The 6607-nt window shown below is 43.6% G+C and overlaps 1 long non-coding RNA gene across 1 annotated transcript in view; it reads left to right on the top strand.

Annotated features, from left to right (window-relative positions):
- The window catches only part of LOC109315387, a 4736-nt gene extending 1828 nt beyond the window's left edge, over window positions 1–2908 (top strand). The window contains exon 3 of the long non-coding RNA XR_002102494.1: window positions 2827–2908. This is a non-coding gene — a long non-coding RNA (uncharacterized LOC109315387). The remainder of the gene's footprint in view (window positions 1–2826) is intronic.
- Window positions 2909–6607: the final 3699 nt, after the last annotated feature.

Here is a 6607-nt window from a genome sequence, read left to right as displayed (position 1 = left end):
GAAATCAGAAGGGTTGTTTGTTTGTTTTTAAGGGATTACATGGGTTCTGGTCTGTTTCTTGCTGGTTTCGAAATCCTAGTCATAGGGTGTGCCCAGCAAGCCATTCTGCCAACTCTCTGCAATGTATATGATGATTATGTCCTGGCTGCAACAATTCTCACTGGAGGACCCAGCTGACATCAAATTACACAGAACTGTACAAGTGCTCTTCATGGTTTTTAGTTTCCAGCTTCTCCCCAGAAATTGGAGGATGAATTGGAGGATTAGACCAGGAGAAATTCCATAAAGTTTAATAAGAACAAATTCAAAGTGCCGCACTTAGGATGAAACAATGACCATCCTGGCCACTGTTCCATCAGCGTTCCTGGTCAATGACCATCCTGACACTGGTCAGGCTGCAGCTGGAGTACTGCATCCAATTCTGGGTGCCGCAATGTAAAAAGGACCTGGACAACTTTGAGAGTATCCAGAGGAGGGTTAGAGGCCTGCAGGGAAGGAAAGGCTAAGGGACCTGGACCTTTTCAGCCTCTGCAAGAGAAGGCTGAGTGGGGATCTTGTGGCAGGATACAAATTCACCGGTGGGGTGCGGCAGGGAATAGGAGATTCTCTGTTTACCAGAGCACCCCTTGGCATAACCAGAAACAATGGCCACAAGTGGATAGAGAGTAGACTTAGGTTGGACACTTGAAAGAACTTCTTCGTGGTTAGAGTTGCCAGAATCTGGAATGGGCTTCTGAGGGATGTGGTGCTCCCCGCTACTTGGGGGGTCTTCAAGAGGAGACTGGACAAGCACCTGGCTGGGGTCACATGACCCCAGCACTTTTTCCTGCCCAGGCAGGGGGTCAGACTCAATGATCCTTTGAGGTCCCTTCTGACCCTAGCATCTATGAACCCCACGCACCGGTACAGGCTGGGGACCAACTGACTAAGCAGTAGCTCTGCAGAAAAGGCCCTGGGGGTTATGGTGGACAATAAGCCGAATATAAGACAACAGCATGCCTTTGTTGTAAAGGAGGCTAACAGCATACTGGGTTGCATTAGTAGGAGCAATGCCAGGAAATAGATGGAAGTAATTATTCTCCTCCATTTGGCACAGGTCGCATCTGGAGTACTGTGTTCAGTTTCTGTTCCACCCCCATCCCACTACAGAAAGGATGTGGACGGATTGGAGAGAGTCCAGTGGAGCACAACAAAAATGGTTCGGGGTTGGGGCACATGACTTCTGAGGAGAAGCTGAGAAAACTGGGCTTATTTAGTCTGGATAAGAGAAGGCTGAGGGGGGATTTAATAGCAGCCTTTAACTACCTGAAGGGGGGTTCAAAAGAGGATGGAGCTGGACTGTTCTTGGTGGTGGCAGAAACCAGAATAAGGAGCAGTGGATCTCAGGTTGCATCAAAGGACATTTAGGTTAGCTATTAAGAAACACTTCCGCATTAGGAGGGTAGTAAAGTACTGGAACAGGTCACCCAGAGAGGCTGTGGAATTTCCATCCTTGGAGGTTTTTAAGACCCAGGTGGACAGCCTTGTCTGGGATGGTTCTGCTTTGAGCAGGGGGTTGAACTCAATGATCTCCTGAGGTCTCTTCCAACCTGAATTTTCTATGATTCTATGAAAATTAAGTAATTCTGTGCCCCCAACCCACAACTGCCCCAACCTATCAATGAAACATGAGTCCCCCTACTTTTGCCTATTGCCCTTCTGTGCACTTCTTCTCCTCAAACAGGTCTAGGGGCTTTTTATCCCACTTCTCCTAAGCCTAGAGGTCATCAGTTATAAGAGGAGTTGTCTTCTGTGCTGCATGGCAGGGAGGAAGAAGAGCTGATTACTAGGGCTGCGTGAGGCTTCAGATCCAGGGAAGCTTTGGACTCTTTGGGGTGGGAAGCAGCACATCCGGGTCAAAGCACTGCCTTGTTGGGCTTCCTGAAGCGGTTCGGAGCCCCTTGGGAGATCTGGCCATAGGATATAATGGGGAAACAATAAAATATCTATAACTTTGTTGGTTTTTGTCCAATTTCAACAAACGTTTCAGAGGTGGTAGACTCTGCAGAGAGAATTAAGTCAGACAAGTTTCAAGAAGATCTGTGCAGTGGTTTGGGGGTAACAGCACCCCAATTTGTTGAAAGCAAAATTGTCATGTCTATGTGTTACAACACGGGGGGATCAAAACTGCAGGGTTGGTAATTCTTAATGAGCCCACAAAGCCTGCCAAATTTCAAGAAGATCAGTGCAGGGGTTTGGGGGAAACTGCCCTCAAGCTGCAGACAAGCAAAACTGGTGCCATGGGTGCTTGTGGGACTGACTGCATCTGTCTCAGGGCGGGGAGGAGAGACACTGCTGCAGGCCTGGCTGCTAAACTGCTGTGTTCCCAGTTACCAATCAATCAATCATGATTCACTCAGGGACCAGGGACTCAGGGACCAGCTCAATACACGGACCTAGCTACTACATAACGACTTAACAAACATCAATTAGCACCTACACAACCAGGCTAAGGAGAGGAAAGACTCAGTACAGACAATCAACTGCCCCAAGACAGTCTTGGCAGGAGTTTTGTCTGTCAGCAGCTAGGGGTGCAGGGCCCCAGACTCCCCTGCTCCTCGACAGCTGGCAGGCATCACAGCAGGGGCCATCACCCTTGCAGCTGTCACCCCGCTGCGCCTTAGCACACGCAGTGTCACCCATGGCACTGGTTTTGCTTGTCCGCAGCTTGAGGTGCAGTTCATCCTAAACCCCTTCACCGAGCTCCTTGAAACTTGGCAGGCTTTGTGGCCTCAATAAGAGCTACCAGCCCTGCAGTTTTCATCCCCCTGTGGTGTGACACAGAAGTGACATGAGTTTGGCTTTCAAGAATTTGGGCTACAGTTCCTCCCAAACCCCTGCATGGATCATCTTGAAGCTTGGCATGTTTCACACTCTCAGCAGAGGCTACCATCTCTGCAAGTTTCATTCATATTGGACAAAAAACAACAAAAGTATAGCTATTTAATTGATTCCCCATTATACCCTATGACCAGATCTCCGAGGCAGCTTCGAAGTCGCTTTGGCCGGATCAAGGTGGAAACCCGGTGTGGAGCTCCGAATCGGATCACTGCCATCCAAAGCAGCTGGATCCGAAGCCAGATCGGATTGCTGCTGACTTGCACAGGCCTACCGATTACCTTAATTTTCACAAGAGAAGAGGGAGCAGAGCCACTTAGTTTTCTTCTTTCCTAAACTCTTCCATCTCCCTTACTCTCTTACCTCAAACTCCTTGGCTCCTGAGTGGAATGAGAGAGCTCCGTCTCCTTGCTGTACCAGCCCTTATACTGGTACAGCAAGGAGGTTCTTCCACTGTAGATAGGGGGCCAAGGAAGGCAGTAAATCAACGCAGCAGCACTGAAAATATCTTGGGGGCTGGGATTTCACTGCAAGACTGACCCCAAGAGGGGCCAAAATCACATTGAAGAGCTGGAAGAAGTGCAGCTAGGGCAATGAATTCCTGGCTCTGCCACTGAGTAGCCATGTGCTCTCGGGCAAGTCAGTTCACATTGCTTCTGTTTCTGTTTTGCTGCCTGTTTAGATTTCATGCTCTGTTTGCACAGCGCCCTGGGCACCATGGGGTTCCACACTTTGATTTGACTTCTAGGCACAACTGTAATGAAAATGCCTCTGCTGTGAAGAACAATCAAATGAAATCCAGCTGACTTGAGAGAGATGAACACCTGTAGCCAATTTCAGACTACAGAGAAAGTTGCTACTTTATACTTTTCAGACCAAAAACAAAATAGCAGCTTTATACTTCTGACTGATGGCTCATCAGTTAGTGCCAAAAATTTCTATCATGCCAGTATATAAGACTGACTCCAGGATACTCTGTAAAAAACATCCAAAATCCATAGAGAATCTTGCTGACATGATATGGGTTTTCATGCAGTGTTTGCACTGCAGTTCTCAAGAGAGGCTTATGAGCTCCAAGATGCCTAACAGGTTTTTATCTTTATCTGTTATAACTGGTGGTCACGGGCAAGTCTGTATTCCTAATATAAAGTACTGGTTGGAAAGAGGGTCATAAAAGGTCATAAAAAGCTGTTCATGAAAACTGGGCAGAGTCACTCAAAACACGTACAATAAAGAACTTATTCAGGCCATGCTGTGACACTAAGCACATCCTGTTTGCAAATTCCCCATTTGCAAATTCTCTTGAGGAGCCTATTCTCAGTAGGACCTCTGGAGAATGATACACTATGAAAGAGATTGCCTATCAGAAAAACCAGACACCAAAGAGGAATGGAGAGTCTGTGATGGCCATTGCAGGGACAAAGCCTATGCTCTGTTCCATGTACTTCAGACCTCAGGTTGACAAGGCTCAACATGACAGGTTTTAAAATGGCTCTTGCTCCGAGGACTGCATTAGGCACTGGCCCCTAAGCATGTTACACAGAGATGATAGTTATGCTCTTGATCATTTAAGTTAATATAGTTAATGCACAAATCAGTGAAAAATAAAGATAAGCTTATTTTTCCTATATAATGTGGAGTGCCAAATACAGAGAAAAATTATAAAATAATTGTTCTACCGGAAAAAGGCATGTAGGTATATATTTTGAGTATCCATGGTCTTATGATACAGAGGAGGAGCTGTACATGTATGATTGACATCCTGGGATGTGCTCCCTCATGCCAACTCCACTCTACACCTGGAGAAGCTGTGCCCATTGCTAATAAGTACTCAGCAAACAACTCTGCTTTTCCAAAATACCTTCAAGATATTTAGGTATCTGATTCCCAATGGAATCAATGGGATTTGGGCAGCTTAATATTAAGTAGATGCCTAAATATCTTTGAGGATCTGGGCCTAAGGGCCTGATTCTACAAAACTTCTTTTAGACAGTTCCTAACTCACTCATTGATCAACGGGAGCTACTCATGTGTGTAATGGTTTTCATGGTTCTCATGAGGGTAAAAATGAAGCCCTCAGTATTGCGTCTGATTATCAGTACAGATCTTTTTAACTGTTTAAACATTCTTTATAATCTTTTTGATGTTTTCCAAGTTGTTTTACTGCATGCTATGACTAGCAGGAAATCAAAGGAGAATTATTGGATGTAGATCTGAACTGATATACCTAATCCTCATACAGTTCCTTGATAAACAGTTCATATAACTTTAGGCTTTAATTATGCTGCCAACCAAGTTAGGTTAGTTTTTTGTTATTAAAAAAGTACTAGTATCACATAACTGTTAGGGCTTTCAGTATCTGACAGTTCAGGTCATGAAACATCTATTTTTTTGCCTTGAGTAAAACATTCAAGAATGAATACAGTCCAATTGCAAAACCATAGAATTTATGCCCCTCAGTCTCCTGGGTACTTTTAATAATCTTATTTTTACAATTACAAAATCACTGAGGTTGTGATTTCAAAAGCCCTAAAGGAAATTAAACTAACTCTCTGTCTTTCTAAAGAGATTAGCCTCCTCATGTTTTTTGAAAGTCACACCCTAAAAATTAATTTGAACTAATGAGCAAACTCACTGAGTAATAAAGTACCACATAATGTTCAGCTAAGTAGATTGCTTGACAGGTTGAACTTTCCTATCCTGATGCAAAAGTGAGGGAAGGAGAAAACCCATAAAAAAGAAAATGAGACTACATTTAGAAAAATCTAATCCCAGTTATTCAACAATTTGAAATAAACCAATCTATGTGAGGTTGATACTATTTCTTTAAATGGATTGCAGGAAATCATATGGCTAGGGAACCTGGGGAAGGTTCTTAGTAGAAGCTGCTCCAGTGAAAGGAGGCAAGGGACAGACATACATTGCTAGAAAAAACAGTGTTTGAGTATAAAGCCCAAAAGTTATTTTAGGAAGATATAATGGAGGAGAACATCAAGCTTGCTCACAAACTGAGTGAGCTATAAAGTGGATATGGAGACCCAAGGGAAGGTAGGAGCTTGAATGAAAAGTGAAGTCTTACCCAAATCACTGAAAGGTACAACTCTGCTTGATATGGCAACTGGTCAAAACCACTCTCAAAGCAAGAAGATTAAACTGAGGATTCTTTACTACTGTTACATAACAGATCATATGTGCATACCAAACAAGAAAACGATGCATCTTATTATCCATCTCCAGACCTCTGAAAATAATTTGGAATTTTACCTATAAAAAATCAAATGACTTAGGATCCAGAGATTTGATTCAGTCCATTACATAGACATAAAGGCCAATTGTGGGACTAGCATTTAGAGTCTGAAGTCTCAGAATTCAGAGTTTGGAGCTAGGTTTTGTTTCTGAGCCATCTCCTGACTTTCTGGAAGTATGGCTTTATAAGAACTAGTATCTCAAAGATTTTTTGTGGCAAATTTGGAATATGGCTTGGCTCTCTGAAGAGGGCTTTTCTTGAATATTGTTACATCTAAAACTAATTAAAAACTGCTAAAAACAAATTACCAGTGTACAACTTGGATTAAAAGTCAGGGAGGTTCTATGAAGTAATCAGACTCCATTCATTAAACCATGTCCATATTAAAAATGTGGTTTTTGAGAAAAGTCCAGCTGCTGAAAGCTTTTCATTCATTAAACACTTTGACTTTCCACTATGAGCTACAGAAAGTCTGCAAGTGGA

The sequence above is a fragment of the Crocodylus porosus genome, unplaced genomic scaffold (assembly GCF_001723895.1).
Source record: "Crocodylus porosus isolate Cpor-Errol unplaced genomic scaffold, CroPor_comp1, whole genome shotgun sequence".
Taxonomy (NCBI): Eukaryota; Metazoa; Chordata; order Crocodylia; family Crocodylidae; genus Crocodylus; species Crocodylus porosus.
The sequence above is the reverse complement of the archived record's forward strand: the minus strand, read 5'-3'. Positions and strand labels throughout refer to the sequence as shown.